The sequence below is a fragment of the Cervus canadensis genome, chromosome 8 (assembly GCF_019320065.1).
Source record: "Cervus canadensis isolate Bull #8, Minnesota chromosome 8, ASM1932006v1, whole genome shotgun sequence".
In the NCBI taxonomy this organism is placed as follows: Eukaryota; Metazoa; Chordata; class Mammalia; order Artiodactyla; family Cervidae; genus Cervus; species Cervus canadensis.
Window position 1 is genome coordinate 81,963,958 of NC_057393.1, and position 16,877 is coordinate 81,980,834.

Consider the following 16,877-nt stretch of genomic DNA (forward strand, 5'->3'; position numbering starts at 1 on the left):
GACATGAATCAGCCATAGGTGTACATGTCTCCTCTTTCCTAAATCCCTCTGCCACCTCCCTCCCCACCCCATCCCTCTGGGTTGTCCCAGTGCACTGACTTTGAGTGCCCTGTTTAATGCAAAAAAATTGGAGTGGTAATCTATTTCACATATGGTAACATACATATTTCAATGCTATTCTCTCAAATCATCCCACCCTCCTTGCCTTCTCCCACAGAATCCAAAAGTCTGGTCTTTATATCTGTGTCTCTTCTGCTGTCTCACATATAGGGTCATTGTTACCATCTTTCTAAATATATATATATATATAATATATATATATGATAATATACTGTATTGATGTTTTTCTTTCTGACTTGCTTCGCTCTGTATAATAGGCTCTGGTTTCATTCACCTCATTAGAACTGATTCAAATGCATTCTTTTTAATAGCTGAGTAACATTCCATTGTGTACATGAAGAATCTTGAAAATATTAGGACACATCAGTCAATATTTTGGATTTGTCTAAATAGCCTCCTGTGTTCCTCATTACCTCATACTACTTTTGCAAAATCATCATCATAGACTTCTTTGTTTCACTGTGTTTAGTAGATAATAATCATGTTGTTATTTAGGACTAAGATCAGAATGCATTTGATTCTTTACTGTTAGCAGTAAAGCCAAACCATTTTATTTTCCACTTACTCTCCTTCTACCATAATTGTATTGCCAGGGTGTGTGCATGTATGTGTGTGTGTGTACTTAGCAGATGATGGTAATATTTAATCAAATAAAGAAGATTCAGGAGTTCTGAAGTTTAGTTTTAACTCTTCTCAGACTTAGAAGATGACTTCTGGCAAAATGGTATCCCTGCTTGAAGGTACTTGGGATTACTTTGGGGAAAACTGATTCTCAGGCCAAGTTTCTGAGATGAGTGTGAGAACACTGATGGAGCAAGGAAAACAACCTGGAACATCCTCTGTGTTGTTATATATAAATTTAACCTGAGTTAAATTCAATACTTCATGTACTGGGAGGGTTAGAGAGGCAATTGTTGAGCGTGTTTGCAAGCCTGCACAAAGATAGGCACACAAGTTTCCACAATGTTCTGTCTTCTTTATTATGCTATCTGGTCAGCATGGGCAGGTGCTTTATGCTGAGGTCAGGCTCTCCCTTGCAAGGTTGCTGGAACAGCTTTGTAACAGAATCTGACATCTGGCAATGATTGCAGCTGGCTGTTCCATTCTAAGTGCCTTTTGATATTTCAGGAGTCACTGTCCCCAGAAGAATCCGCTGCTAGCATGCATACCACTTTCAGAACACAGCACTTGAATGAAGGGAATAAGGTACCCTGTGGTGCTTGTATATCTGTGAACTCCTTCTTAAAGTGAGTCTAATAAAGGGGAAGATACACAAAGGGGATGAAATTAGGTGAAGAAAAGAGACTAATGTTATAATAGTTTGCCTTCCTGCAGTGCACCCAACCATTGAGACTTGCTTCACTTTCTCTGTCAGCTTAATTTGGAAGGGTAGTCTCATTGATCACTTTACTTGACTTCCGAATCAGTTGGGTTAAGCTAACTGCTATAAAATATCAACCACAAAATCAAATGGATTTATTTAGTCCTTGTTTGCATCAAGTCCAAACAGTGGTGAGAGACGGCTCTGTTGCACACATTCATGCAGGGACCCATTCTGGATGTCACCGTTCAGGAAAAAAGGCCCCAGAGAGAGCATGGACGCAAGCACGGATGGTTTTTATAGGGGCTGATTCCCAGACCACATGCCGCTGTGGGTCTAAGGCACAGCTGCCATGAATTGCAAGGGCTCTGGGAAATGTGCTCTAGTTTGTGCCCAGAAGGAAAAGAAAATGTGTTTTGGCCAACATGGAAATCTCTGCTCCAAATTTTATGACACGCTTTCTTAAATTTCTTCTTCAGTTAATGGTTGCTCCTTCAGAGTGTTGACGGCTGCTTCTTTTGAAAGCCTACTCTAAACATCAGTTGTCTGGATGATACTTCTGCTCTTCAGTACAGCAGTAATTAATTATAGTTTTTTTTTTTTTTACAATTAATTTGTTTGGCTGCATCAGGCCTTAGTTGCTGCACACAGGATCTTCCTTGCATCAAGCGGGATCTTTCATTCCCACACATGGACTCTCTAGTTGTGGCACATGGCATCCGGAGAGTGTGGGCTCAGCGGTCGTGGCATGAGGGCTGAGCTGCTCTGCAGCATGTGGGACCCCAGTTCCTGACCAGAAACTGAACCTGTGCTCCTTGCATTGCAAGGCAGTCCCCCAAACACTGGACCATCAGGGAAGTCCCCTAGTTATTTTTGAAATATTCTTCTGAATCACACATCATGTCTTTCTTCTCTCCCTCCCCGCTTCCTTCCTTTCTCTCTTTCTTCCCTAATTTTTTTTTTTAAATCTCTGTCTTACATGTAGATGGTGAGGTTTGTGCATAGTTAGTCATGTCTGATTCTTTGTGACCGCACGAACTGTAGCCCACCAGGCTCCTCTGTTCATTGGGTTCTACAAGCAAGTATACTGGAGTGGGTTGCCATTTCCTCCTCCAGGGGATCTTCCTGACTTAGGGATTGAACTTCTGTCTCTTGTGTCTTTTTGCATCGGCAGGTGGATTCTTTACCACTGTGCCACATGGGAAGCCTTACATGTAGAAGGCTTGCTCAAATATTTGATCATTTTTGTTTGTCAATTCATGCTTAAGGATAAGTTACTAAAAGCCAGTTGGATTCTGTACATATCCATGGATCATCAACTGGGAAACTGTAGTGTACTCTGTCAGAAAACAAACATAACTCTGTGTGTGTGTGTGTGTGTGTGTGTGTATGCACACAATGTTTGTATGCCTGTGCATTAGTAGTAAAGAGGGTTTTGCAGCTTTCTATTATACTTGGAAAGAAATGGAGCCAATGGGGTAAGAATGGGAGTCTGACCATCCTATATCTCGACATTCTGTAAACCTCCTCTTTGAAGTATGGCATCTTTCCAACTACTTTATCTATAAGGGAAATTTCTCTGGCCTTTTTAAACTGAAGGAATTTAACACAGAAAAGAAAAATTTTTGTTTAGAAAAATACATTGGGGAGATTGGAGAAGTAGTTCCAGGTAAGGTTCTCAAAAATGATCCCTAGGAAAACACTACAGAACTAGCCTGTGAAAGGATGCATGATATCTGTTACTCTTAAGAAGGTTAGAAATCAGGTGTTTATCACTGGCCCTGTTGACCCCAGGACTAAACTCTCTAACATAATCCTGGGATCAGGAAAACAGAGCCCAGAGACCTTATTGCAATATCAAGAAGCAGGAATCAAGAGGCCACCTCACTGTTGATTCTAGAACCATCTGTACCTCCTGGGCAAACATGGCATTCACACAGCCAGTGACTGGACATGGAAGCTAGTTAGCAGCCTTGGGAAATCACTAACTTCTTCCGTCTATGTGTGTCATCAGAGGTGAAGAAGCAGGACAGCTTTGGCCTTTACTATGAATCTCAGCTGCAAGAAAGTCTAGCAGAGGGATTTTCTAGCTTCTCACCTTCTGAAATGCAAGATGGTATGTGTACTAACCAAGCCCTCTCTAATTCATGTAGCTTCCTAGTTAAACTTTTCTAGAACAGGCTGAGGAAGTGTTGTGAAGTTAATTTTTTTAAATTGTATTTTAACAACTTCCCAGTCACTTATTTTATTTTGGCCAAGCCGCATGGCTAGCAGGATCTTAGTTCCCCACTGTGCCCCTGCAGTGGAATCACGGTGTCTTAACTACTGGAACTCCAGAGAAGTCCCAGGATGTGAAGTTCTAGTTCTTCTTCTATTCAGGAGAATTTCAACAGTCTTCCTATTTCAACTTGCTGCCTCACCTGTAAATTTTGTAGTAAATGATTTTTGTGACATTTTTCCTAGAGTTTTCTAGAGGAATAAATTGTTCTTATTGACCTCCCCCTTATGACACTTAGTATCCAGTTTCCCAGCCTCCTACCTCTTTCAAGTGCTATCTTCCCAAAGTTATTGACCACACTTGCACTTGCCACTTGCTGTTTATCTCTTGATAGTGTTGTCTTGGTAGAGAGAAAGAATTTTAATTACATTACCCTTATTTAGTGGGGCTTTAAAAGAAAACAGAGATAAATGTGTTCAACAAAATAAGTTTAATCTAAAGTACAGTCAAATTTTTTGCTAACTTTACTTTTTCCTAGGTGATCTATTTTTAGTCCACAGGTCATAAATATCATACACATGCCAATATCTCCTAAATTTGTATCTTCACACCTGAGCTCACCACAGAATTTCCAATTCATATATCCCTCTGCTTACTTGGCATGCCCTCTTGAATATTTAAGAGATATAATGAATATAGCTGCATAAAAATAGAATTCTTGTTTATGTTCTATTCTTCCTTTTTTTTTTTTTTTCCTAACATCTAAAAGATGTACAAACAGACAGTTAAGGGGGCTTGGATTCCAGCTCTTTTGATAAAAATTACTAATTATTGCAATATGAATCTTCCTATTTCCCAATGGGAAAATATTGCTTGTGTTTCAGCTTGAGATATAGATTTTAGTGATTAAAATTCCTCAGAGCCAATCTTTTCGAAAGACACACACCTTGAACATTTTACTTTTGCATTATTTACTCAACGTAAAAGAAGTATTCTACATCTATAAAATAAGTCACAATTCTGTAGATAACTAACACCCTTTATAAACTATTATTTTTCATTTTATTTAAAATTTAGTTTTATTCCATTTATTTTTATTTTTAAAAGGTTCATTTCTCATGTATTTAACTGTTGAGTGTGTTCTGGTATATATATTTTTATGGAGTACAGTTGATTTACAATGTTGTGTTAGTTTCATGTATATAGCAAAATGAAATCAGTTATACATATATATATATCAACTCTCTTTCAGATTTTCCTATATAGATCATCAAGAGTATTGAGTAAAGTTCCCTGTGTTATACAGTAGGTTCTAATTAGTTTTCTATTTTATATATAGTGATGTGTATATGTCAACCCCAATAAAAACAGTGGTTGATGTCACATAGGAGGTGGCAGTGCCTTAGCCATATGCATATTGTCAGGCCTCTTCCATCCTTGTCAAGGGGAGTGCCAACCTTCTCCTTTCACACAACACTGAATCTAATTTTAAAGCCAGTTTGTTTTTTATCTTTTGTCCAATGTTACAGAATGATCCCTAGATTTATAGTGATTATTGCTCTAATTTATTTTGGTCCTGATATCCTTGGGAATGAGACTTTGGGTTGCAAGACTCAAGTAAATATCACATAATTATTTTTTATTACATAAAGTCATACCTTCAATAGACAATATTCTCATTTTAAAAATGTGCTTGAAGTCAGAAATAATCTAAAAACTCTATATTTTAGAGGTTAGGTAAGCTTGTAATTAAGTTATAAATTTAATAATATGAATATAATATAGTGGGTATATTAAGAAACATATTGTCATATTTTGGAAAGAATGTTTCAACTGAATGATAAAATTACCTACATGTTAAGGCTGCTGCATAAGTAAGTTTGGCTAGAATTTCTTCACAATGTTAAAAAACAAATGAGACATGCTAAAATATTACAGGAAGAAAATGAAGTCAAATGAGTAGTCAAGATTTTAACATATTTAATATTTTATCTGAAAATGATGGCAATCTGATTCAAATGGTGTCTTTTTAATGGAGCCACATTGTTTTCTCTAAAATTCGAATTAAAATTCTTCTGGAGGGAGACAAAATTTTAAAACTATAGAAAGTAAAGACTGGCAAAACACCGACTGGTAAAACCTTGGGTGATTCAACAGTATTTATAAGGCAACCAGATATAGGCTGAAAATAATCTTCCAAGATTTGATCACAAAGTGCACTTTGAGTCTACCTGAATAAGGTAGGAGGATGTTGAATACCTTCTTCACCATATAGATCAGGCTTAAAAACACAGGGTGAGCATCACTTGTGTTTCTAACCTATGAAAATAATTGTAAATCCAGGCAAAGAATAAGAGGCCCTTTAGATAACTAAGGGAAGAATCAGGTAAACTGTTGGCTTATTCTGGGAGTACAGTTCCTTGAGAAAAGGCAGGCATGTGACTTCAGGGAAATCTTTGATAGCAATGCATGCTAGAAAATTATAGTTTTTCATTTACTATATCTACCCAGAGGACTGGGGTGTCATCCCATTGGAAATGAGGCTCAATAGAGATGACTGTCAGAAGTTCCATTAGCACAGGATCTTTGTTTTCTTCACTGCTTCAACTCAGCGACTCAAACAGTACCTGGTACATAGTAGTTACTGGTTATATAGATATAGGGGATTGACAGGAAATGTTATTTTCAGCTTCATCCCACTGTATCTTAAAGTAAATCTAAAGGATATGGGACAAACCATGCAATAATTATCATCATTATTATAAGCATCATAATTAGCTTAAATACCTAATATTTCTAGTATGTTTTCCTCTAGGAGTTTTATGGTTTCTGGTCCTACATTTAGATCTTTAATCCATTTTGAGTTTATTTTTGTGTATGGTATTAGAAAGTGTTCTAGTTTCATTCTTTTACAAGTGGTTGACCAGTTTTCCCAGCACCACTTGTTAAAGAGATTGTCTTTTCTTCATTGTATATTCTTGCCTCCTTTGTCAAAACACTCTCTGACATAAATCACAGCAGGATCCTCTATGACCCACCTCCCAGAGTAATGGAAATAAAAACAAAAATAAACAAATGGGACCTAATTAAACTTAAAAGCTTTTGCACAACGAAGGAAACTATAATCCAGGTGAAAAGACAGCCTTCAGAATGGGAGAAAATAATTGCAAATTAAGCAACTGACAAAAGATTAATCTCAAAAATATACAAGCAGCTCCTGTACCTTAATTCCAGAAAAATAAGCCACCCAATCAAAAAACAGGCCAAAGAATTAAACAGACATTTCTCCAAAGAAGATATACAAATAGCTAACAAACACATGAATATATGCTCAACATCACTCATTATCAGAGAAATGAAAATCAAAACCCCAATGAGGTATCATCTTACGCTGGTCAGAATGGCTGCTATCAAAAAATCTACAAACAATAAATGCTGGAGAGGGTGTGGAGAAAAAGGAACCCTCTTACACTGTTGGTGGGAATGCAAACTAGTATAACCACTATGGAGAACAGTGTGGAGACTCCTTAAAAAGCTGGAAATAGAACTCCCATATGACCCAGCAATCCCACTGCTGGGCATACACACCAAGGAAATCAGAATTGAAAGAGACATGTGTACCCCAATGTTCATCACAGCACTGTTTACAATAACCAGGACATGGAAGCAACCTAGATGTCCATCAGCAGACGAATGGATAAGAAAACATGGAATATTACTCAGCTATTAAAAAGAATGCATTTGAATCAGTTCTAATGAAGTGGATGAAACTGGAGCCTATTACACAGAGAAAAGTAAGTCAGAAAGAAAAACACCAATACAGTATATTAATGCATATATATGGAATTTAGAAAGATGGTAACAATGACCCTGTATGTGAGACAGCAAAAGAGACACAAATGTAAAGAACAGATTGTTGGACTCTGTGGGAGAAGGTGAGGGTGGGATGATTTGAGAGAATAGCATTGAAACAAGTACATTGTCATACGTGAAATAGATCACCTGTCCAGGTTCAATGCATGAGGCAGGGTGCTCAGGGCTGGTGCACTGGGATGACCCTGAGAGATGGAATGGGGAGTGAGGTAGAAAGGAGGGTCTGGATGGGGAACACATGTACACCCATGGGTGATTCATGTGAATGTATGGCTAAAACCACCACAATATTGTAAAGTAATTAGCCTCCAATTAAATAAAAATAAATAGAAAATATTCCTAGAGCTCTGTAGTTAGTGCTAGACACTCTGCTGACATAATTTTTTAATGTTTTTTGTTGTGGTGGTAAAAGTCACATAATATAAAACATGATTTTAGCCATATTTAACTGCAGTTCAATGGCACTAAGGACATTCACATTGCTCAATTCTCGCCATCATCCATCTTCCAAATTTTTACTTTCCTTAACTGAAACCATCTCCCCATTTAACACTAAATCCCCATTCCCTCCCTACCTCCTCACCTCAGCCCCTGGCATCTGCCAATGTATTTTCTGAATCTATGAATTTGACTATTCTAGGTACATTGAACAGCATTTTGTTAACATTATGTTATCCATATGACAACTCTGAAGCATAGGGCAATAACATTATCCTTATTTGAAACAAACTTGACAGAGGTTACTAGAAATAGCAGATCTAGGGCTTGAACTCAGGCATCAGCTCCATGACCCAATCTCTTATTTGGGCTAAAAACAAAGAAGTCATCTGAGGGCAGATACTTCTCTTTAAATGTTTTTCTCCTCACTTACATTGTAGTAAAACCCCCAAGCTTTCTTTTGGCAAATGGTTGCCAGAAATAAAGTGACCTTTTGACTGGCTCCATTAAAGGTGAGTATGGTCATATGAATATGTTCTATTTGATACAATGAAGTGGAAGTGACGTGTACAGTCCTTGAAACCTTAAGGGAAGAGACCACAGAAAATATTCTCTACGCCTCCCTTCTTCCTAGTTGCTCTCTAGTTGCAGTTTGCAGCAGCAGATAGGTACCTTCACTGGTTAAGAGTTTCTTTCCCCTTATGCAATCTCCCAAAGGGAGAGACAAAGTTAGTGTTTTGCCTTTCTACCCAAGACTACTGTTTTGTAACTAAGGGATGCAGCTTCTTAGGGAAAAAAATAAAAAACGAAAACAAAAAACACAAACGTGAGATGAGAAAGGTTTGGGGCATCCCTGGTGGCTCGGTGGAAAGAATCCACAAAATAGGAGCTGCAGGAAATGGAGGTTTGATCCCTGGGTCGGGAAGATACCCTGGTGGAGGTCATGGCAACCCACTCCAGTATTCTTGCCTGGACAATCCCATGGACAGAGGAACTTAGTGGGCTATAGTCCATAGGTTTGCAAAGAGTCAGACATGACTGAAGTGACTTAGTACACATGCAAGAGAAGGGTTCAGGAGCCAGTATATATGAAATCAGCTTTTAGGGTTAAAAACTATGTCTAGGCAAAAACATTTGGCTATGCTTTCTTGTACATGAAACCAAGCAAACACATCAAAGTCTTCTAACGGGGCATTATTGTTACCAAAAAAAAAAAAAATCACAGAATTTGTGAAAATTCAAACTTTAAAATCAACCTGCTTTTTTTTTTTAAATTTTTTTCCCCATTTATTTTTATTAGTTGGAAGCTAATTACTTTACTGCTTTTGAAAGGGCTTCCGAATCTACACCATCTGTAGCTCTGAAAACTCTAAGGGCATATTCAGGTGGGGCCTTGGAGGCTATTGGACAGGGGACAACCTCCCAAGAACAGAGACTGTGACTACAGAATACAAAGGAGTTTTCCTCAGAAAGTTGAATCAGGGGCTGCCAGTTGGACAAGCTTAAGAACTTACTGTACCACCACCTGTTAATTGCTTAATATTTGGAAAATTTTATGATTATTGCTCTTATGTTTTTCCACAGTTGTATAAATAACTAGCCCATCAAAAGTCAAATCTTAGCTTGATGGAAAGAAATGAACATCCCTAGGCATCCTGGACTTGAAGTTGGGTACAGCAATTGGGGACAACTTTGGAATTGCTTATTTGGGAGTGAAAGTGATGGTTCTTCCCTAGTTTCTATGTATTATTCTTCACTAATAGGATCTTTGAATATAAATTAGGCACAAGATTAGCTAGCATAAAGCTGGTATTTTCTAACACCTTGAGGCTAAGTGTTGTAATGTGACAGTTTTCTGGTCATGGCCAATGTCATATGAGTAGAGTTAGTGTATATATCCTATGACAAAGGCAGGGTCCCAATGTTATCTTTTTCTATTGGGTTTAGTTCCAATGTGATAGTTGAAGCTAACACGGCCATCTTGGACTGTGAAGTAGAAATCTGGTGTGGAGAATCCTAGGTCCCTGATGATATTGAAGCCAGCATACCTGTCTTAGAATGCCTATGTTACATAACAGAGGTAAACTTCTGTCTTCTTTAAGCCTGTAAAAACTACTCTTATTTGGAGTTAAAAAAAATTCTTTCCAAACTTTATCTTACCAATTCATGTTGAATGACAGTTTAATGAAATAGACTCATCTTGATAAACCTAGTAAAGCGTGAAGTCAATAATTAGGAGATAAATAAAGAGAAAAATATGGGAGTAGTTTTGCATGCTAAGAACTAAATTAATTTACTATTTAAAAAATACTGTATACTAAATGATCAGAGAGACTTCTTTTTGGGGAATACACCTAGATATACTGTCAGAGGCAGATTCATCTTCCTAAATACATACCTGAGGTGATGTGAAAGAAAAGAAATTATTCAGAAGTGATAAACTTTAACTCCACTGGGGCAAAGAGAATCTTGTGGTTATTATGACACATTTGCTCATTCCTGTTGGAACCACTGAGAGGCCACATTCACAGTGGACTGATTTTAAAAAGAAAAAAAAAAACACACACACACAAAACTCTACAAAGGGCAATAGTGTGAGCTATAATTATCTTGGCCTTTATAGAGTAGAAAAAATTTCACTTGAAAATCTCTAAAGAAAAGCTTACTCTCACTTGAATTTAGGGCAAGAAAAAGTCTTGTAGCAAGAAAATGTCTTGTGGCCAGAAAAAGTCCAACTTAAAACATACATTTTAATTGTCCCCATGTTTAAATTCTTTTCCTGATGAAGGGAGTAGCAGCCTACTCCAGTATTTTTGCCTGGAGAATTCCATGGACAGAGGAGTCTGGTGGGCTATAGTCCATGAGGTCACAAAGAGTCAGACATGACTGAACAACTAACACTTTCACTTTTCTTTAAGTGCTATTAGGATATTAGCACAAGAAAACTAAAGTCTTCTTTAGGGGGTGCATTTTAATTGCAGACACCTCAAAATTCCTTTAATAAGATGGCAAGAAACATAAACTAATAATCAAACATCTTTAAATACACAAGAGAAAAAATGATCATCAAAATTAGCAAAATATACTATCATAGATAAGAAGGACTTTTTTGTTGCTAAAATAAACTATGAAAAAAAGAAAATAAAAATTATGATGAAAAGTAAATATCTATCAATGTGATCCAGCATATTTGATTAAAATCAAATAGAACTTTAAGAAATTAAAAATGTAAGAACTAACTTTAAATCATTCAGTGGATGGGATAAGCCAAAGATAAGGAAGTAAGGACTTCCCTGGTGGTCTAGTGATTAAGAATCTACCTGCCAATGCAGGGGACAGGGGTTCGATCCCTGGTCCAGGAAGTTTGCACATGCCCTGAAGCAATTAAGCCTATGCACCACAACAGTTGAAGCTCTAGGGTCTGTGCTCCTCAGGAAGAGAAGTCACAGAAATGAGAAGTCCACACACTGCAAGAAAGAGAAGCCCACTTTCACCACAACTAGAGAAAGCCTGTGGACAGCAATGAAGGCCCTAAATAAATAAATATACAAGATGAGGAGCGAGTAAACTGGATGACACATCTGAAAAAAAGAAAACCTAAGATAGGAGATAGAGACAATAGATGAGAAATGTGAAGGAGAGTAAAACTAGGATAGGAAACTGAGAAATAAATATTTTGATATAAAATGTAAAACATACATATAAAACATACACATGAGCAAAAATAAGAGGATAAAGAGAATGGAATAGGTGGAATTTTGAAAATACAAAACAACGGACACTGTTCTAGTATTGATGAAAGACATAGGTCCTCAGTTTCAGAAAGCTTGATGGTTTGCAAGCAGGCATAACAAACACAGATCTATACCCAGAGACATAAAGATAAAACTCAGAAGATAGATCAAATCAAAGAGAAGATTCTAAAAATCACCAAAATGAAGAGTTGAATGCCTACAAAGAAAGAGCAATCAGGTGATAATTTCTTGTTAAAAAACAAGAATAATAAGGGCAATAACAAAGGCAGCCAGAAGACAATGGGAGATAACTTTGAAGTATGAGAGAAAATTGTCCCCCAACTAGAACCTGTGCAGAAGCACACTATCTTTCAGAAACAAACACTTTTTGTATAAATCTTATTATTAAAAGATCCTTTTTGAAGAAACTTGTAAAGATTTGCTTTAAAAGGAGAAATTTTTTAAAGAAGGAAAGTAGGGTATGAAAATTGGTGAGGTTGCTATTTTTTGTGTAAACCTAAAGAAGAAGTGTTAGTTTCAGTTTTTGATGAAACCATTTCTTAAAATTAGTAGAGCCACACTAATAAAGTTTAGAAAAAGATTAACATTCAAGAGTTAAATCACAATTTTTAAATGTATAAAGCTATAGAATGGTCTTTTAACCCTACTAAAAATAATTTAACAAGTACAGGTAAGAATGAGAAAGCCAGGGTATAAAAAGGTGGTCTATGTGTACTTAAATAATTTAAACTAGAAATGAGATAAAATAACTCATAAATATTACTGTAAAGAAAAGGTAAATGTAAATTTCTCCAAAATTATATGAATAATATACTATGAATAAAACATTAAAAAGTAACAGGTGGGATGAAAGCAATAGGGATTGAGGGAAAAACTTGATATTCACCTAATTAGTTGTAATATAAAGCATGCTTTACATTTGACTCTAAAATATAAAAGCTTCAAATAATAAATACTTCTGAAAATGTAATTATTAATAAAATGAAAAACACCCTGTAAATACACTCTAGAGACAGAAGATGAAAGCTAAAAATTATATCACAGGAAAATTATAAAGCAATAGAAGGAAAATAATAAAATGAAAAAAACAGAATGCAATAAATAAAATATACCTAACATATCACTTATAAGCGTTGACTACTATATAAAGAATTCTTTGGTATTGCTGCTGTTTAATCCATTTACCCCACAATGATTTGCTAATTTAAGGTTTTAGTTTTTTTTTACAAAATCAAGAAAAATTGCTAAGTAAACTAAAGTTATTTAAAAATTTATATTTTGCATATTAATTATAGAATTAATAAAATTTTGATATTAATGTTTATAATATATACATATAAATATATGTTGTTGTTCAGTCGCTAAGTCATGTCCAACTCTTTGGCAATTCTATGGACTATAGACTGCCAGGCTCTTCTGTCCATGGGATTTCCCAGGCAAGAATGCTGGAGTGGGTTGCCATTTCCTTTTCCCGGTGCCCTTCCTGACCCTGGGATTGAACCAAGTCTCCTACATTGGCATGCGGCCTCTTTACCACTGAGCAACTAGGGAAGCCTGCAAGTTTCTCTTGTTGTTCTGTCGCTAAGTCATGTTAGACTCTTTGCGACTCTATGGATTACAGCACACTAGGCTTCCCTGTCCTGCACCATCTCCCGGAGTTTGCTCAAGCTCACGTTCATTGAGTCAGTGATGCCATCCACCAATTTCATCCTCTGTTGCCCCATTCTCATTTGCCCTCAGTCTTTCCCATCATTGGGGTCTTTTCCAATGAGTTGGCTCTTCACATCAGGTGGCCAAAGTAGAGGAGCTTCAGCCTCAACATCAGTCTTTCCAATGAATATTCAGAGTTGATTTCCTTAGGTTTAATCTCCCTGTAGTCTAAGGGACTCTCAAGAATCTTCTCCAACGCCACAGTTTGACAGAATCAATTTCTCGGCGCTCAGCCTTCTTTATGGTCCAACTCTCACATCCATACATGACTACTGGAAAAACCATGTCTTTGACTATACAGACCTTTCTTTGCAAAGTGATGTCTCTGCTTTTTAATATGATGTCTAGATTTGTCATTGCTTTTTTTCCAAGGAGCAAGCATTTTTTAATTTTGTGACTGCAGTCACTGTCCACAGTGATTTTGGAGCCCAAAAAAGTAAAATCTGTCATTGTTTCCACTTTTTCTCCTTCTATTTGCTATGAAGTGATGGTGTTCTTCTCTCCTCTGGGTTTCATTCTATTGGAATAAATGTTCCTCATAGTTTATTGGTCATAGTGTGATGTGAATGTTTGTCTGTCATCTTCCAGAGAGGGTATGACTTTCCCTCTTTATTTTTTCTCCCTTTTCTGGCTTCTTACTCTGTTAACACATTTTGATGAACTCTTGATTATTCTCTACTCTGATGCTGACAGATTTACTGGCTGCCTCCTTTTTTCAGCTCATCCATTAACAAACCCAAACATTAAAACAAAAGATAAAAGCATTTAGATGACTTTCACCAGTTGAATTATCAGGCGATTAAAGTATTTTAGATAGATAAAAAGAATTTTGGTGATCATGGCTTGAATCTTTTTAGCCATATCATTTTAAAATACCTTGTCTCCTTAGTGAAAAGTAATACATGGCACATTCAGAGAAGTTGCTATATGTAATACTGTAGGCTGCAATTCTGTCCACATCATATGCTAAAGAAGAGGGTTATAAATTGAATCACTAGAGTAGCTACAGCAGCTGTTACTTGCCATTTATTAAATTTGTTTAATAAACCATGTTTTAATAAACATGAAGTTATACAACTGTGCTGCAACAATATAATACAATGTAGTGCTAACTGAGGTTTTTATTGTACATATATATTTTAACATTTGACTTTCAATATGTAAAAACATCTGTCACTTTCTAATAAAACTCATAATACTGATACCAAAATTTTGATCAGTTTACAATAGTTAGATGGTGATATATTTCATCAAATATTTTTATGCAGGTGGTTTGATCTATGAGATTGTTTTTATAACAGTGTGCAAGTGGCATTTTAAATACAGAATGCTGCTGGTTGGGAATTGGAATGTAAGATAGAATCTAGGATTATTTTTCAACTATAAAAGAAAAATATAATAATAAAATCAGAGTGCAGCCACAAAAGAAACTCAATTTTTTAAGTATGTAGGGCAAATTCTTTTCAATTTCCCTCTAGTAACATGAAAGAGCTGTAGCATGAACTGTTATCAGAATGCTTGCTGAGATTTTTCTTTTTTAATGAACTCTTTTGATTCACATTGTCACACGCGGTAGGAAAAAAAAAGAAGTTGGATTAAGAACCATTTCCAGCTTTCTGCTCCTATTTCTTTATAGATATCTGCTTACATTCCTGGCTTTGGGTATCAAGATATGATCATAGATTTACCTTGAAAAGAAAATAGTACCAGCACTTCCACATTTCTGAGGAATACTATCATAGCACAGAGATCCCTGATACTGTTTTGTCTATGTAAGTCATTCAGTGTCCTAGGCCTTTAAAAAACCCTAACACCCTGATTAACTGTTACCTGTAAGTAATAAATATTTGACAAAACATAATCATCAAATTTAAGCTCTTATATCATTGTTTATTAGATATTTATGGCTTTTCCACTTAATTTTACTAGAAATATTTTTAAAGTTGCAAGTAATTTTATGAAAAAATACATTTTGGAGGAATTTAGCTTTGAAGACAAAGTTACTGAGACTTTTGTCTCAGTAATTACAAAATTACATCTATCTATTGAATTTCAGGGCTTCCTTGGTGGCTCAGTCAATAAAGAATCTACCTGCAATGCAGGGGACCTGGGTTCGATCCCTGGGTCAGGAAGATCCCCTGGAGAAGGAAATGGCAACCCACTCCAGTATTCTTGCTTGGGAAATCCCATGGACAGAGGAGCCTAGAGGGCTACTGTCCATGGGGTTGCAAAGAGTCAGAAACGACTAAGCAACTAAACCACCACCACCACTGAATTTCATGTTGAGTTGATTTCATTCAGAAATAAATTATGAATTATCCAGCTGTTTTAATTTAAATTGTTTTTCCAAGTAGTTTATTTACTTACCATAAAATTTTTAGTTATAAACTTAAATTTTGTCTCACTCAAGGAAATTTACAATGAAATAAGGAGTTCCCTGGTGATCCAGAGGTTAGGACTCCATGCTTCTGTTGCAAGAGGCATGGGTTTGATCCCTGGTTGGGGAACTAAGGAGACATGTGCCCACTTGCCTCCTGGGCACAACTGCCAAAAAAAAAAAAAACAAAAATGGAATTAAGACCTAAAAATGTATGATTGATTCTTTACCTTCAACTTAGCCTTTCTCAGTTAAATGAATGGTTAAAAGATCTTCAACTTGAGATAATAGCAAATATTCTAATAGAAATAACAGTAATTTCTAACTACCTATATTTAATGTCAACCAAATATTACTGGTGCTTATTATTAATATTGGATAATAAAATCTACACACACTAGAAAAAACTCTTCCTATTTTTAATATATTTGCATAATCTCTAGTTAGTTGGTTCTTAAAACTCTAAGAGGAAAATTCATATTTAGGCTCAATATTATATTGTTGTTGTTTAGTCACTAAGTCCTGTTCAACTCTTTTGTGACCCCAGGGACTGTAGCACACCAGGCTCCTCTGTCCATGGGATTTCCCAAGCAAGAATATTGAAGTGGGTTGCCCTTTCCTCCTCTAGGAGTCTTCTTGACCTGGGGATTGAACCTGCATCTCCTACATTGGCAGGCAGATTCTTTACAAGAGAACCATCAGGGAAGCTCAAATATATCATCAACTCCTTTGTAGCACCTATGTTCTAGAAGATAAAACATAGAAAAAGATTCCAATTTAAAAACACATATTTATTTTATAAGCTACATGAAGGGAAAAAAAGATCATTTTTTCCTTCTTGTCAGTATTATTGGAATTTTCTCTAGTTGTTGTACATATATAATAACATATCTATATCTTCCAGAAACTAGCTAGGAATTTGAACTTTAGGAAATCTTTTAAACCTTATAGCAATGCTATGAGGAAAACACTATCATTATCAGTCTTCAGTTGTCTCTGCTCTGGTTGTTGAAGGATTCACTCTGCAACCCATGATAAGGTCAGAAGAGACCAGCTAGTCACCAA

At 36.2% G+C, this 16,877-nt stretch overlaps 1 pseudogene; it reads right to left on the reverse strand.

Moving 5' to 3' along the window:
- Positions 1-5,021: 5,021 nt before the first annotated feature.
- On the reverse strand, positions 5,022-5,136 carry LOC122446940 (annotated as a pseudogene).
- Positions 5,137-16,877: the final 11,741 nt, after the last annotated feature.